Raw genomic sequence first — 16,576 nt, forward strand, 5'->3', positions numbered from 1 at the left:
GTGGTGGTGGTGCAGGCAGGAAAGGTTATGATCAGGCCGTGGTGTTCGGCCAGAGTACTTACATGACACTTGACATGGCATAGGTTACAATAAAGTTCCACATCTGGGTGGGCAGGCTTCTGGAAAAGAAAAGCACCCTGACCTGCAGCACTTCAAAGGGGTTTGGCTTAATGGTATCTTTGGTTCTCAGCTAGTTCAGGTTCCAGGTTCTGGTGTCAACATGGGCTTCTATTAGAATTCTCAAGGGCATGTTATCAAGCCCATTATCGCCACTTTAGTGGCAGTTTTCTGCCGCTAAAGCGGCGATAATTTTAACGCTGTGCTTGATAATATGCCCGAGTGTCTTTTCCTTGTAGAGTGACCATCTAACATTTCTGCTCCAATAAAACCTGCTTAGTAGCTTTAGGTTGGCAAGCAGAGCCAATCTAGGGTTTCTGTATGTTATTTGCTGGGGCATTGGAATTATATGATTATGCTGCGTTTTTCGCACAATTATGGAGTTGCCACATAATCCATCATCTGCTGCATAACCTGCAGATTATAACAAAAAACAATGTTCTAGTCCAAAAGCATAGCAACACATGCCCCCACATAGTTGAAAGCTCTTCACGAAAATGTACTGGTCATCTTTAAACTGCTTATTGCTGTATGTCGGTGTTAAATTGGTAGCAACAAGGTTAAACATTTGCTGAGATAGCATTACCATGAGTAAAAATTGTGAAATATTGAAAAAATGCTATCACAAAGTGTACCACATTATGCCACATAATGTGCATTTTCTTAGCGCGTAATTTAGTCAACCCTGCCACATAATGGTGTCCTCTCCTGACGCATAATTCCAGTGGCCCTGGTTATGTGTATTTGTAATACACACTGCCCGCAAAGGTATCCTGACGCTCTGCAGGTGTGTGATTGTCTACCCTAGCCTATGGAAGGTTGGTTAAATGCACGCCTCATGTATTCCATAAAGTCTGAAAAGCATAAAAGTCAGAACAGTATCTGTTTAGTCCTTTTCCGTGTCACAACACTCGACTCGCAAGGGAAATAGTATCCAAAAAACGTCTAGTTCCGGGCCGGGGTTAGGGTGCCTCAGCGGAAGACAGGCATCGTTCCAAGCTAATATTAGGAGGGGGTGGCGTGTTAGAAATTTCCATCATGCTAATTCCGACAACCAATGCTGGAACAGTATAGTAAGAACAGAAACCTTTTCAAATTAATTTTAGCAGCAAGCATTCGAGAAGTATATTAAAGAAATAGTTAAGTATCAAATTCAATAGAAACACATTCCAACTTTTCAAAATGTTATAAATATTTATTATTTTTACATTAGCTTCTGCGTTAAACTGTGCATGGATTAAACATGATGCAATATTTAAATATTAATATAAAGTCGACTGATAGAAACACATTCCAACTTTTCAAAATGTTATAAATATTTATTATTTTATTATTTTTACATTAGCTTCTGCGTTAAACTGTGCATGGATTAAACATGATGCAATATTTAAATATTAATATAAAGTCGACTGAACTAGTGCGCTACTGATGGTACATTCGAAGATGGCGGCTAGTTAGCAGCCTCCGAACGTGTCCCTTTCAAACCCGTTTTCTATGTCGGTGACTAGGTGCCGGCGCACGAGTGTGATGTCAGGAGAGACACACGTGTTGCTGCTGGAGAGCTGAACCAGAGGGTGGACTCAAGAACTAACCTAACAACTCCGAGTGAGTCCGGGACATCGGATATACATAGGTGAGGGTGTAAGATGTGCACCTCTGTTGCGTGCTAAAGGCGGAGCCTTGGGCCAACAGTGTTCATGAAAGAGTTAAGCCAGTGGGCTAGAGAGTGCCCCTTGCATCGCATCTCCTGTGTGGGCATTCATGGATATCCTCCCCAACACGGACAGCAGTAACTATAGCGCTATAAGAGGAGAATAAATGTTTCTGCCGACTGCTCCTTTTCCCCACCCCCGAATGGGATGTACTATTTTATTATCTATGCTGTTTATATAGCGCTTTAGTTGCAGGAAAGCGCCGGAGCACTTTACATAGAAAAGTATCATACAAGTGTGGTATGTTGCGCATTGGATGGCTGTTTATAACCAAGTACGAAGTTGCACACGTTTACAGAAAAAATAGAAGGATAAGCAAAATAAACATGGCTCTCTATCCTGTCGTCATTAAAGAACTTGTAGCATCTCCAAGAAGATTAGTTCAGGGGTGTTTGTCCAGGAAGATGGAGGGTATGTACGCCTACCTGGATGTGTATGTACATTGTCAACTCAACATACAACCCCCTGGGGTTTCCCATGGGAGCGAACTAGAGGCTACGGGGTATTCAGGGTGAGTTGGCCTCCAAACTATAATGTTCATACAAAGAAGCTTACTTTTAATACCAAGGAAATGCCCAGCGAATAAACTTATTTCGGCCTTTACATTGTTTTCTTAAACACTATTTGCACGGGCCCCCACTTAGACTTTAGAAGTGCCTCCCTGTCTCCAGGTGTAGGCCCGCTCTCTACCAAACGCAGTTTCTAGAGAGCGAGGACTACCGATAATGAAGCATGATACCTGGTGGTGTGTGACGACAGTCCTTCACTTTTTTTGAGATTCCCAGTACTCCACCTAGTACCTTGTAACTCCCGGTCACTTCCCTTCAGGGTAGCTTCTTTGTGTGTACATTGTCAGCCAGAAAAAAACAGTGAAGAGACTTAAATGGAACCAAGAGAGAAGTAACTTTGGAAGAGGGTAGGGCTTTAAGTGGGATGAAAAAACTGGGGGGTGGGCGGGTGTCTCTCAAAGGGACATGACCAATGTAAATATGTGCATGGCTTAAACACGTAAGCGGAAAATCTGTTCTTAGTGTAGTGTGCCGGCTGACATGGTATTTTGTTATTTCTGTCTTTGCATCCAGATATATGATACAACAGGTAACATAAGTACAACAAGCCAGTACTATTGGCTTTGTCAATGGTTGAAAGCTGCATTGAAAAAAATAAATAACACCTTCGGCTTGTTGCATGTAATATTGAAAATGCTCCAGTTCTGAAATGAGACTGAAAGTACTATAAAAAGTGTCTTTGGCGTTACATCAAAGGCTTTGAGCAGTGGTACTGCTGCAGGGTTAAGATTATTTTTTTTCCCCCTGAGGGTGAGGGCATAAATGGAGAGCCCCATAGGGACCCGTCTCAGCATCTGCTTTTGAGATGTGCCAGTGTTGAACACCTGCATTACCCGGTCCACTTAAATCTCTGTAAGAGTGTTTTTTTTTTATACTGCAGACATGACTGTCTGAAGGAACTAAAGTAGTGTTTCATAGATCCAAAATTAAATAATTCTGAGCTCAGACTCTACACGAAAAGGATTGTACCATAGTACATTCTGTTTTAGAAGTTGGGGGCTCAAGAAACAGGGTGTAAGCACTATGTCAAGACCTGATCCCGCTCGATTTCTCTGACTTAGCTACAGGGTGCCGTTGAGTGGAGGGCTGTAGAATCTTTTGAGTGATGGAGGCCTTTTTAGGTCTCGCTTAGCTATTGCGTTTACGCAATCGCTATGCGAGACTCTAGTAAGAGGGGCATTTCAAAGTGCTCCCAAAAGTGGATTGCATGGCGAGCACGCGCACAATCGCGTGCATCGTGCTGCCATGCAATCCGTTTGGGGAAGCGCTTCAGCCCACTGGCGCGTGCACGTGTAGCCTCAGCATCATACTTCAAAGGGTCCGCTCCCCCACCTGGAATGCGCTCCCCCGCCCCCGCCAAGCGCGCGCGCGCCACGCTCCGCTTCGTCTCGCCATAATTGTAAACAGATGAAAAATTTGCTTTCACTTTCGCGCGGCGGGCGCTCGCGTCCGGACCACTTTAGAAGCCGGGTTTGTTTTGTATGCTTGTTGAGAAAGGAATTGTCTCGAGGTAGGACACCACGTCTCGATTGTCTTCTATCAGTGCATCTACTTTCATCTTTCTTTGAGTGCACCCAAGTTAGACCCCAGATGAGAGTCTGCGTGGCCATGCCGTTATGTGTGTGCAAGTTTACCTAACTTTTGGCGACCTCCTCCTGTGTGATGTAGTCTGATAACTTTCCTATTAAAGCCAGAAACGAGCAATCGCACTGCGGGCCCATGTTTGTTTATTCACTCCAAGTACGGCGGCAGAGCGCCTGCAGTGAGTGCCCCTCGCCCATTCTCCCACACGTATTGAATAACGCTCATTACTGCAGCCTGCCGTTCCTTCCGGTTCCTTCCTCCCCGCGACCATCTGCAGGACAGTCAATTAGCGCCTCCCATTACTCCAAGACTCCCCTTGTGTTGCTATCTTTTGATCTGCAACCCGATCCTTTCTGCCCCTTCCTTGTTTGGCTTCTCACCTTCCCACTTCTCTTTTATCATTCGCGCTCCTCATCTGCCACATGTTGCTGCAGTCCTCTCGCAGGACCTTACTTTAGTTTGTACCGCCGCCATTCGCACCTCGTCCACGTCACAGATATGATGTTAAATCCACCACAACACTTCAGAGGGCGTGCCTTTTGTTCAGTGCTCATTTCACTACTGTTTTTCATCACTCTGTGCTGCTTGCACCTCGTTTCACCAGCTGCGGGGGTGAGTTCACTATGTGTGGCCTGAGACTCGCGAAATATTTCGCGCCGCTTTAAGTTTTTGAAAACGCAGCCAGTGCAAGGAATGTGTACACCACAGGTATAACTTTTAATGTAGAATTATGTTTAGTTAGCACGGAAAAAGTATTGTTGAGCGAACTTATGTACGGCTGTGGCAGACAAAAATAACACAATTAACTGCACGTAGCGCTGTCTACCATTTGTTTGGTATCTAGGCACTGATATGTACATTACTACCCAACTTCGTGCTACTCATTTTTTTTCGACCTCTGAAGGATGAAAGACTGTATTTGTAGCCTGGTATTATTATTATTTTGAGATTTGTATAGCACTAACTAGACCCGAAGGTATTCGAGCGCTTTACACATTATGTGATCACGTTTTTACTCTACAGTGGAATCATTAGTTCACATAGCTCTTTCACCAGCTTCCAAGCTGAGAAATAAATCGACTAGCTCCTCAAACGTGCCTCAAAGAAGGATGCTAGTGTCTCAGGCACTTCTGAATGAATGGGCTTTGTGTTCTGTAGCATACTAGGATGGCCCCAGCTCCTTTAAAAAAAAACGCCTCATCTGCTACTTTGGTCAAAATACTCAGAATCCCACATCTCGTTTCGAAACAGTACCGAACCTGCGCTGGGGCGAAGCAACCCGAAGTGCAACAGGTGCAGTGGCACCAGGAGCCGACTGCATCCCTTCCACGGCTCATTTGTATTTATTTTTAACTACCGCACCATCCACCATGGGATGGGGGCTGCCTCTTTTTTTTAACTTGCATGAGGGCCCAGGGCACCCTTGTTAGTCCGCGGAATCACTGGTGACCCTAGCTTCACATGTTCTAGTTTTAAGGCTGAGCTTTGATCATTCTCTTGGTGACTGGCTTTTTACATAGTAGTTAAATGAAGGGGTGTTGGACTCACTGCTGCCTTGTAGGTGTGGTTTTTCCTGGGCTCTTTTGTGATTACAAACCGCTCGACCCATGTGCACTGACAGCACCTGCAGGATACAGAAGACACCCTTGGCCGAGTAGCTATGGAGTTGGAAAACTACCATCAGGTAGGAGAGATTTTCCATGCCTCATGAAAGAACTCCCTTCTAAAATAAAGAAATGGCACTTGAGAATGGAAGTCTTGTTTTTTGTTGTTATTTTTTCCAAATAAATCCCGCACAGTTCTGAGTTTAGAGATGCACACAAAAAACCCTTGGCAAGCACCTTAGAACCTGTGTATTACGTGGCAGAGTGATGCTGTCCCACCTGATTTATAGTAAAATTTCAATAGTGTTAGCTGTGTGGAGAGCTGTTAGTTGATGGCATTGAGAAAGAAGCTGTTTTAAAGAAATTACATTATGTGTAACGCCCTTCAGGTTGTGTGTTTTTGGTCCTCTGAGGCTCCTGCGACTCCTTGGTTGCCCTTCTCCCACCCTCATCCCTGCGTCCTTCACTGGGGTGTTTACCAGGTGACTAGTTCCTTGACTTCTTTCATAGACCTATTCTTGGACGACTCTTGCTAGAGCACACTTGGAAAATAGCCTTTAATAGCAGATAGTGGCAGTATGATACTTTTATTGGATGCGCCCATCACTGAGCTATGCTTTCTGTTTTCGAAGATGCCTTCTTCACCAATGACTTGGAGGATTGTTGGGAGTCAGTTGATGGGAGTGCAGTGCACGTTATGTTTTAGAGATATCTTCATGCCTTGGTCTTGAGGATTCAGTCACAGGCTAGAGTCAGATTTCTAATGGAGTAAGATATCAGTAGTGTGGGTGTTGTCAACATGTGAGATTTAATGTGTGTATTTGGTATTGTGCTACTGTTAGTAGTGTCTGGTGTATGTTGTCTCACGTCTTTACTAATTTGAATACATTTAGGAAAGTTGGAATGTGCATTATCCAGCTTGAAATGTGTATCTCCCGGCAATTGGGAGTTTGGTTTCTTGCCCATAGTAACTCTTTAACAAGGCTTTTGGATTAATGTTGTGTTATGGAGTGGCACGTTGCTTGTGAAGCTCATGGGTGTTGTGAGCTTGGTAACGCCCAATTCTATGGCGCCTCTGACAAGTTGAATGTGGTTATGTATGGGCTGCTTTTGTGCTGACGGAAGATGTGTGCAAAGTGAACACCAGCTCTTTCTCCCCTCCGCCGTGCTTGTGTGCAACCCCATTCAACCTGCTTTGTTTATTACCAAAAATTCTGTTGTGAGCTCATTAATAATCCAAGAGCATGTGGAATATCTTTGCTGTCTTGGGAGGCAGTTCAGAGTGTTGGTTAAGTGTTGTGTTGAATATTTGGGGAGTGGTTGCTTAAAGGGGATGTTTTGTTGGTGCTCTATGTTAGATGCATTAGAACTATTCTGGCTAATGTTTCTTGTTAGATGGAGTAGCTAGAGGTGTGTTGAGTTTCGCTGGAAGTCGAATTGTCCTGTGTGCAAGTTTCTAGACCAAAAATGGGGGTCAATCAACTAATTTAGTTGGGAGCATGCACAAGGCCGGGATTCTAAAAAATATACTTATATCAGATGACAAAAAACAGGGACTGTGCGACCCATTAAAGGAGAGGATAGTGTCTACTGCTGAGCTAGTCCCACCCCCCAATACCAAGATAACAATTAAAAGACCAATCAAAGTTGGTATCCTGAGCAGAGCCATTGCAACCTTCTAAAAGCCCAGATCTCAATATACTCCTAGATTACATGAAGTGGCATACTCCTGCCCTTTTAACTGTTCCTTCCATACTTTCCACCTTCATTTTGGATAGAATGCCACCTCAGTGTTAAAAAGGAACACAGTCAAAGGGCAAGCAGCGATGTTGCAAACAGATTCTTGCCCTGCTTTTATTGGTTTAGATAGGACATCAGCATTGTAGAGATTTGGTAGGTGGCTTGTTTTTTACTCATAATTAAGCTCAGCTCGGAAAGATGTGTACCTCAAGAAAAATCGTCCCGCAGACCAACCCAGACGCATGTTCTTTTTTCGCAGTCTCCAATTCCCAGACTTCATTAGGGCTCTTCACAATTTTTGTAAGCCACGGAGCCCAGTGTAAAATGCTTTGACACCAACTGCTTGACTGCAGCTATAAAGTACACACTAGCCTGGTGAAAGGCTCTTGGCACTATATGACACCCTTTTTGATCGCTCTTAGGAGACAGAAGGGTACATTATCTGGCTATTGCAGCATCGTAGAAGGGTCATCATCACGCAGTGGCAGCTGGCATCTTTGCTTTGCTATAGAATACCATCAGCAAAGCAAATGGCTTTAACTTAACCCCTTCAGCGCTGGGCGAATTCCGCCGCGGTGCTGAAGGGTTCGAGCGCGGGCGGGCTCATGACGGAACGGTTCCGTCATGAGCACAGCTCAACCGTGGCTCATGACGGAACCGTTCCGTCATGAGCATGGAAGGGGTTAATCAAAGGCGAGACCTATTGCATTTTCAATGCTTGTTGTATAAAGCTCTTGATTGTGCAGCCAGTGAAGGAGACCAACCCCTGAACTTCCGTATCCGCTGTGAGCGGTGGTGCAGGACGGTGCTGGTCGGCGTTCACACTTGCAGTGGTTTGCCGCCATTCATCGACTGCTGCACCTACTGCTGCTGACGGTGTTGCAGGCCCTCAACCCCCTCCCCCTCCCAGAAGCGGCCGGGTGGTCCCGAGACCGGATGCGGCTTGCGGTTGCGGTGCAGTGGGCCACCTGTGCGCTGCCTGGGCACTGTTGGGCGATATTCAGAGCTTAAGCGGCAGGAGGGCTGTCTCTGGCCATGGCACAGGGCACAAGACAGCGGGCCTAATGGACACTACGGACCGCGGGTTGTGGATTAGAGGGCTGGTCCTTGTTATTCCCGACATCCCCTGAGCTTCACAGCTGAGTGAGGTAGGAGGTTTGGAGTCTAGTTGTCTTTTTTTTTTCTTCTTTTCGGAAGAGCACTCCCGGCTAGCCCGGGTTAGCCCAGCAGGGTTCCTCTGTATTACACCCAGAGTCCGCTTGTCAAGAGGAAGCAGATGCCCTCCAGGAGCTTGCGCTCAGGGCAACCTACTGCTTCCTCTGGATCTCCTGTAGGATCTTTAGGGTCTCAACAAGGGCCAGCCAGTCGCCCCTCTGGTTACAGTAGTCCCCTAAAGTTACTTAAGACCATTAGACAAAGGAAGACTCGTAGTCATCTCTCATACCTGAAATCTTACCCTTCTGTGATGTCAATGTTCACAAAGTGGTGTGAGGAGTTCACTAAGGAGGACAGCAGCAAATGACAAGACGTTGGGAGACCCTCCGTCTCTTTGTATAGTTAGTGAAGACAAGGCGGGTGCTGCATTGCCCCCCGAAGTTTTCTCATCAGAACACTGGTGCAACTATAATTTCCCTGTTAACCCAGGTCGGCAATGGAAGTGCTCTCCCGGTAGTGGTGGAAGATATTGTGATGAAGATGGTCATGCTTGTGGACATGCCAGTGGAAAACGGTGAGGTTCAACTCCCTGGGAGTGGGTTGTCCTTGCCGGCAGAGTTGGTGCCCTCAGATGGTAAACTTAACCTTTTGAGTAACACCGAGTGTTGTCTTGGTCATCTTTCCCCCCCAAATGAAAATGACTCAGCAAATGCCACAGACTGTAGACTGCAGCTTTGAATTTGTGGACTTGGAGGACTATACCTTGCCGGATATTGCCATCGTGTTAAAAAAAACCAAAGTTTTGGCAACTAATTTGAAAACACCAGATTCCAGGGCGCAGGAGCTGAGACTCCCATCAGTCATCCATACTCGTTGTCCCCGTATGCCAATCCTGTACAGTAGCACCCCATCTAGTGTGTCTTGTGTGCATTCTCTAGATTCGTCTAATCTGGAGGCACCAGATGCGCCGCAAGATAGAGGAGTTCATGAAGCTATACAAGATTTAAATGTAGCGGATAACGGACTGGTGGGGAGGGGGTATCTTGAGATATGTTATGGGCTAGAGAGGATTTTTTTGTTGATATTATCTTTGATGGAGGAAACCACTATGAATTCTGATCATATACTGGATATCCTCTCACCAAACCTAATAGGGGTCCAGAAGCTTAATTCTGTTGATTTTAGCTTAAGTAAGCTTGGAAAGGGTATGGAAGCAAAATCTCAGGCATGCCAGACGCACTTGGAGGTATCTAGCGTGGGAACTCAGACCGAGGTTCAGGGAGATTGGGGGGTTCCTAATGATCCTCTGATTAGAGGTAGTCCCCCGCTATGCAAGGTTCCAGAAAAACAAAGCATAGGAGACCCGTTGTTTACTAGTCTTAGAGATAACACAAATATAACTGTGCCTCTGAATCAATTACATGTGTACCCCTTTTTCATAAAAGGGAAAACAAACATACCACGTACTCCTGAACCATTGTCCAATAAGTCCCCTCATTCATCTGCCCACTGATAGTTCAGTTGCTGTTCTCCCCCCCCCCCCCCCCCCCCTGGGGAGGTCGTCCGTCTTAAAGAAGGTAACGGACCAAAAGGTCGGAGGGGTAAGAAGAATAGGATTTGGCGTATTACAAAACGGAAGCTAAAAAGACTGTGATTTCCCACGGCACTTGAGGAGCCAAGTATCTCAAACATGCCTCAAAGTGTCAAGGCTACCACGTTTCCAGCTTTTAATGGTGGCAAAAACCTGGGGTGTATAGATATAAATGCTCCCACCCCATGCCCCATAGTAGTTTACCCCCACTCTAAGGAATTTGGGGTACAAGAAGGGCAGGAAGAAAGAGGGACTCTTAAATCTAAAGTGGGGGAAGTAGAAAATGTATGGGAGAATTTAAAAATTCATACTGATTCGGAACGGCGTACCAAGGTACTGGGATAGATTATAACTTAAGTAATTTAATAGTAAAAACTCATGCTGCTGTGCCAGACATAGAACAGCCCAAAGATTATGTCCCCACCTTCCCTCCAGGCCTGGGTACTCTCCCGGTACGGTTTGATCCTGAGCAAGGGATACTTTCGGGGGGTGTTTCCAACCTTGCTCCTTGTATTGGGCTGGTTTCTGCAGCAAGTGCTAAGACAGATGTCAGACATAGGTTTGAGCAAGTAACCAAAATTTTAACCTTTTCCTCCCTGTTTGATACTGACTTAGCACCAGTCAACAGAAGCTCTTTGCTGCAGCTGTTAGCAGAAATAGATGTCTTAAAATTAGTTATAAGTAAATACATTGAGTTGGTCTATTTAGGTCTTAGCAGCAATATGCCAAATACTAGAGTCACATTCAGTTCAGGGATAATTACAATGCTAGTATTGGCTAATGCTGACCACTTGAGGACTAGAGGATAGATGTGTTTCCTTTTGTAGACCCTCTGGTGTCCCAACTTGAATCTAATAGGACTAAACATCAGGAACAAGGTAGTAGGTTTCACAACACAAAGGGTGCCATAAATCCGAAAGACATCAAGGTATTGGTGAATAGTACCTTAGGAAAAAAGGAGATTAATATTAAAGGACCAGAGGTTATAAGTTCCATTAAACCCATGGGGGACGATGATACGGTGCAGTGGAGTTGGGTTGCTGGCTCTCTGAATGGATCAAAGGAAAAGGCAAATTTGCCCATGCTGCGTAGGTAACCCACCCAGTAAAATCCTGTCCTGGAACGTAGCGAGTGTAGGAAATTCTAATCTTAATCTAAAATTTCTATTAGCACATGACCCTAAAATAATTTGTCTCCAGGAGACATGGAGCTGTGTGGACTTTCACTTTGAAAACTTCTTTGTATTTTGTAGCGCAGCAAAGCCGTCAGTTAAAGGTCACGCTAGTGGTGGCTTAGCCATCTTACTACATTGCACTGTAAACTGGAACCCTATGGTTTTCTTCCATCCCTCTAAGCTCTATATGGTTGTAAAACTCAGGTTAGGTAAAGGTATAAGAGGTCAGACCGTATCATTACTCTTGGCTAACGTATACATTCCTCATGGGAGAGCTTCAGACTCACTGGTTGAATCAATCTTCTCCTTGTGCACAAGTCTAGTATTTCTGAAGAATGCACCTTTATACTGATGGTGGTGATTTTAATGCTAAAATCTCGAACTTTTCCGCTATGGCTTTTTCCAACTCTGAGCTGGAGGATGTATGTTCTATCCCGGAATCCTTATTACCTAACCATATTAGGTCAGGTAGGCGGGGTCTGTGTCTACTGCATAATCTGAGAATGTGTGATCTTGCGCTGTTGAATGGTGGATTTCCAGATGATTCCCCTGCTTCTTTTACCTTTCGAGGTGCACGTGGACACTAATTGATCGATTATATGGCGGCCTCCTACCAATTTTTTGGGGCATGCACGCAATTTAATGTATTGCCTACAAATCTGAGTGATCATGGAGTTCTATTAGTAGATGTTAACATGGAACTTGTGCTACTGGAACCCTGGAATCAAAGGGGCGATAGCATACTATATAATCGATCTAATGGGCGCACCTTTTGGTCTAATAAAAACCTCCCATGTTTTAGGAGAATTTTTGAAAGTGCACATTCGGGCTTTGGTCAGGAAGAACCCATTTCCAAATTCGAGAGGTTATTGGGTCTAATTAGATTGTGCGGAAGTAAAAAGCAACCCTGCAGCATTAAACCTCTAGCACAGATACCCTGGGAGATAAAAAACGGAACCGTGAGATTAATGCCCTGATAAGGGAACAATTTAAGCAGTCGTTAATGGCTAGACGAAGGGAAATCACTAGACTAAAACAGGTAAGAAAAAGAAAACTGATATCTGAGCGTAGAGGGGTTGAAGATGCTAACAGGATAAAACTAAGAGAGGTTGCACAGATAGGAGATACACGCAAGTATTGGGCATTAGTAGCCAAGTTCAGTGATGGCAGAACTAAGACAAACCCAATCTCGATATCAGATGAAGAATGGACTATATATATCTCCCAGTTATATGCTGAAAAAAAACCTCGGTTGGGTGGAGTTTAGACTTGGTCATTGACTCCTCGGTGGGGAGCGAATGTGGCGCCCCCTCATGCGAATGACTTGAGGGTTACATTAAAGGGGCAAGGTATTCAGGCACGATGGGTCCTGAGGATGTACCAATAGCCATAATTAAACAGGACAGTGCTGCATGGGCACAACTTTTGTGCCAGTTTTTAGGGCTTGCCCCATGTGATGCACTGCACAGCAGTGCACGCGCAGGCGAGCTGTTTTGTAGGGGGTTTAGAAACGGACCCTGGAATCGCACACGCTTGTGCGTGTGCTTTTCCTTTTGGATCCCGCTATTGGGCTTTGCGCGCGTGTTTTTTTTTTTAACAGACCACGCAATAGGCCAAAGGCGGGCGCATTGCTCCGCCCATGGCCTATGGGTGTCTGTTACACGCACGAAAGCCCATATGTCTTCAATTATCGTGCCCAGACACGGGCGCGATAATTGAAGACATATGGCTCGCAGTGGCGCACGCGCACCACTCGCGGCCGTGTTCTTCTTTTTTTTTTCTAACAAATGTAATCACTGACTCCTCCCACACAGGATGTCTCAGTTCAACAATATATCATTTATTCATAAGCAGTCTTTGGACTCCTGCTTATCATCAGTAGCTGTGTTTGTGTGTTTCACAAGCATGCAGGAACAAACCTTTGTGATGGAGACTGGGAGCTTACCTATAAGTAAGGAGAAGTTTGGAGTCGACCTTTGCAGACTTAATACTGGTTTACCTTCCCTTGGAGCGGAACCTGCCAGCTGAAGTCTAAAATATCAAGCTCACATCTCAAACAAAGACAGTAAACCGTACCAAGATTTTTTTTTTGTAAGACTCTGGTTGTTAGCAGTGTCTTAGCAACAGGCATTCCTGTTGACGATGGATCAGCATTGGTGTTTTTCGCTCTGTTGCTTAGGCTCTACCAAGGTCTATGGACTTCTGTCAGTGGTGCTTTGTGCCCTCGTGTCTGAGCAACATATATGAAAAGAGTTAGCTATCAGATGATGTGTGGTAGTTTATCAGACTCCGGAAAAATGTGTGATGGGCAATGGTGGTAAGGAAACGTATATCTGCAAAGGCAGGTCTAACTGAAGGCGTATTGGTTCAGGTTGGAAGACTGGAATATTTGATTAAATATTTGTTTTTATTCTACCATGCACCCTTAAGAAGCGTTTGACTTTAGTACAGGTAAACAATCCAAAATTAACCCCTTGATGTTTTTAGGTCATCTCGTTGGTAATATGTTATAATATTGTATAAAAGCTCAGATTCAAATCCATGTTGACAAAGCAAACATACCAGATTAAAAACATACCTTTTCTGAAAGATACACTCTTAAAATATAGACTATAAAATTCTTGACCGCACGTAAATATCTGTGTACAAAAATTGTACTTGTACCTTATAGTTTTATCAAGGACTTGCCACTAAATAGGCTACGATTGGTGGAGGAATAATAAACTGCCCTAATCCTAAAAATTTGAAAGTGAGTTTAGCTGTATTTAAGAATTTGATAGGGGTCACGTTTTTTCATGTGATGTGTTTTTGTAAGCCTTGAGTTATAGACAGCCTCTAACTAGGAGTCTTATAGGTTTTTGCACATTAAGTCTTTATAAGTGCACTTTCTCGTTGAACTCTGTGCTGCAACATATGGTGTCTTGTAATTATTTACTGGGGGCCAAGGCCCTTCAAAATTCACCTGATGTTCTTCACCATATGATCGCTTAACCATTCATATTGACAAACAAACGGTTGGTCTCAGTTTTTCTTCAACTCCATTGTCTGGTAAGACCAGTTGCTCTGTTTCTTTTTGTTAAAGGTCCGGTCAGTGTGATATTCTTTGATCATAAGCTTCACTGCTCGTCCCCTCATCGCTCCTTTGCTATTGGCCACCTTCTGTTGCCATGCCATCATGTTCTCATTCTAACACATTGGTCTTGAAAGCCGCATGAACTGTGGCTTAAGATTCTAGGTAAGAGTCGGAATTCATAAGGTCAAATGGCAGTGCATTTACAATGCAATAGGGCTCGCATTTACGAGAGTTTGAGCTATTGGCATTATAGATTACAATGCCTTTATTAATGTGTTATTAATGCCAATAGTTTAAACTCTAGTAAATGCGAGACCTATTGCATTGTAAATGCTTTTTTTCTTATTGTTATACTTATGGGACCATTCCGTTGTCTTGGAAGGGTAGCATAGTGGTCCCATTATTTATCAAGCATTGGCATAGCCAATAGGTCTCGCCTTTGGAACCTTATAAGTATTTAGTTATGCAGTACAATATCCTTGGTGCAATAACATCAACTGTTGCATGTCTAAACACTTATAAGGTCCCAAAGGCGAGACCTATTGGCTATGCCAATGCTTGTTCATTTTCTTCTGAAGTCGATAAGGGAGCTGGCTGCTCGGATGGGAGGGAGAGCGTGTTCCAGGTTTTGAGGGGGTGATGTGCCAGAAAGCGCGACCCCTCCCTGCCTTAACGTGCTGGATGAGGGTTGTGTGGGCGGTGAGCAGGCCAGCGATCTGAGGTTTCTGGGCCTAGGTTGTGTAGTGGCTTGTATGTGAGGGTGAGGAGTTTAAAAGTAGCTTATTTCAGGATAGGGAGCCTGTCGAGGCCCTTCAGGTGCTTGGCGATGCGCGCTTGCGGAGAAATGTACATATTTGCATTGTTGTGATGTAATAAAACGTTGCAGATTGTTTTAAATGTCACGACTTACCTGCATAATCACACTTATTAGATAGTGTGGAACGTTACGTTTTGTAAATACTTTCTTGGAGTGTCAATTGAGCCCATGAGTTACTGAGAAATAAAAAACAAAAGGCATGTTTACTTCAGAGGTTGCAATCTTACTGTCTAGCCAGTGACGTGTTTATGCATCCGTGTATTTGTGCGTGTGTTCAATCACAGGTAATGTATGAAGACAATAGATTCTGAATCGTGGGCTTGATGCTCCTGGGTTTTTTTACACTCCTCCTGCATCCCTCCATGTCCTGCCTGTTTATCACCAGACCCTTCCCTCCAGATTGTGTTCATGCGGGCGCTGACACCAGGGCGCGTGCTGCGTCACGGTGCTGAGAGGCATAGTGTAACTTTGTAATGCATGGCGCTCGCTCCCTTCTTGCTACCTGGGCGTGATCACACTAAGTGTCTAACATCAGTGCAGCGCTGCCGCGGCCCGTGTGTCCAGCCCAGTAACTGATGTAACACCCCCCGCGGCGTGTGACCTGGACATAATGCGGGAAGGTAGCCTCCCCACCCCCTCCTATAATCCTTGAACAGCCTGCCTGCCGTGCCCGGCGCTTCCCGGTCATCAGTTTGTTCAGTGTTAATACGTCTGGTGCCCAAGGGGTTTCTCGGAGCAGACCTGTTACCCCCCCCCCCCCCCCCCCCCCCCCCCCCCAAAAAGCATTGGCATAGCCAATAGGTCTCGCCTTTGGGACCTTATAATTTTTAGGTCGAGGACTACCGGTCTGCCGAAGGCAGAACCGGAAGTCGGAAGATTTAATGTTTCCTAGAGTGGCTATTTAGCCCGCCTCTCTTTTTGCTTCTCCTCCATTGGCTGGCTTCCTAAACGGAGGCCCGCCATTGGAGGAGAGAGCCGTCCCTCCAAATAGGCTCCGTCTTTTTCAGATTCGGGGGCGTGTTCCTTGCTGTTCTTTCCACTTTTTAGCCACGCCCTTTTAGAACAGCAGGAACACGCCCCCGAATCCGAAAAAGTTTCGAAGCTTCCATCCGCCATTTTTTCGCTATCCTCTGGCCGTGAGGATCTTCTTGCTGTTGTGCGTATAGGTAAGGCATTTTGCCTGTTTGTTCGTCTCGTCTGCCCCTGATGATCGTCTTGCTCTTGTCTTTCCATTCGGCTTTAGCAAAGTCAGCAGTGTGTTTACTTTCGCATCGCGCTTTCACTTTTGCGCGATGCGAAAATAATCATGGGGCTGCCTTTGCAGTACCGCGCTTGTTCAGTACAGATTTCGTCATGGACGTAGTAGCCCGTAACGTACATTCTTAAGCGTCTCTTTAAATCACCGCGGTGGCCCAATAGCATTTCTCCTAAAGCTATATT

General features: G+C 45.1%; 1 protein-coding gene across 1 annotated transcript in view; it reads left to right on the top strand.

Annotated features, from left to right (window-relative positions):
* Window positions 1–1,613: 1,613 nt before the first annotated feature.
* Window positions 1,614–16,576, top strand: part of NOP2 (NOP2 nucleolar protein) — a 125,102-nt gene continuing 110,139 nt past the window's right edge. Inside the window, exon 1 of the mRNA XM_085619813.1 lies at window positions 1,614–1,750. The gene's annotated coding sequence lies outside the window, so the exon portion shown is untranslated. The remainder of the gene's footprint in view (window positions 1,751–16,576) is intronic.

The sequence above is a fragment of the Triturus cristatus genome, chromosome 7, assembly GCF_964204655.1.
Source record: "Triturus cristatus chromosome 7, aTriCri1.1, whole genome shotgun sequence".
In the NCBI taxonomy this organism is placed as follows: domain Eukaryota; kingdom Metazoa; phylum Chordata; class Amphibia; order Caudata; family Salamandridae; genus Triturus; species Triturus cristatus.